This window comes from Morone saxatilis, unplaced genomic scaffold, assembly GCF_004916995.1.
Source record: "Morone saxatilis isolate NCDOM2014 unplaced genomic scaffold, NCSU_SB_2.0 Contig17, whole genome shotgun sequence".
Classification (NCBI taxonomy): Eukaryota; Metazoa; Chordata; class Actinopteri; family Moronidae; genus Morone; species Morone saxatilis.
This window is the reverse complement of record NW_023339729.1, coordinates 11,196,194-11,197,004: the sequence shown is the minus strand read 5'-3', so window position 1 is coordinate 11,197,004 and position 811 is coordinate 11,196,194. Positions and strand designations below refer to the sequence as shown.

The 811-nt window shown below is 29.8% G+C and overlaps 1 protein-coding gene across 2 annotated transcripts in view; it reads left to right on the top strand.

Annotated features, from left to right (window-relative positions):
- prkcaa (protein kinase C, alpha, a) overlaps window positions 1–811 on the top strand; it is a 139,853-nt gene that overhangs the window by 90,424 nt on the left and 48,618 nt on the right. The gene's annotated exons all lie outside the window — the stretch shown is intronic.

Genomic DNA, 811 nt, shown 5'->3' with positions numbered 1-811 from the left:
CCTGTCTATCTTCAGCTGTCGCTATCAATTGAAAGCAATAAAAAGACCAAAAAATTATAAATTTAAATTAAAAGACCTCCTCAGCTTGCGGTCTCTTTGCACCCTCAGAATTCACTTCTTCAGTGATTGTCTGTGTTAATTGTCAACTATTATTATTTTGTTCTTACATAGAGAAAAAAATAGTTTGTAATCAGGCTAAATGCCTGGGGCAGTTGTTTCAAACATAGTAGAACTGAAAACATGAAATTCATTCACGTAAATTTTTTTAGTGAAACAACTTTTTGTGTTTAATATCTAAAATGAACAGTTTTGCCAGCTAGAATTTCAGATCTCTGATGCTCTTTATTTTTATATATATATTTTATATATATATATATTATATATTTACACTTGTTTATAGTATTACAAGCTGCTATGATAAATAGAAGTTTTTATTTGACAACAAACTTGCTTCCACTGCACTGTAAGAAGTATAGTTGATGTTGCTCTATTCTAAACACATACAAGAGGCTCACATCGTGGTTGTTTTAGTGATTTGTGGGGTTTTAACAACTTCAATACCTGCATTGAGGATGAATGTGAACTTTTCTAATCACTGACTTAATTCTTCTCTTGCCATTCAGTTTTTCTTCTTATTTAGACACTGTCCAATGAGGATCCAACATAATTTACAGACAATTATTTTCATAATCAAATAGTGATTAAGTTTAATGATCATGGTCATCATCATAGCACCTTTCCAACAATTAAGTAAACATCATATTTTATCAACAGTATTGGAGTGTCTAAAATCCTAATTAAATCATAAATT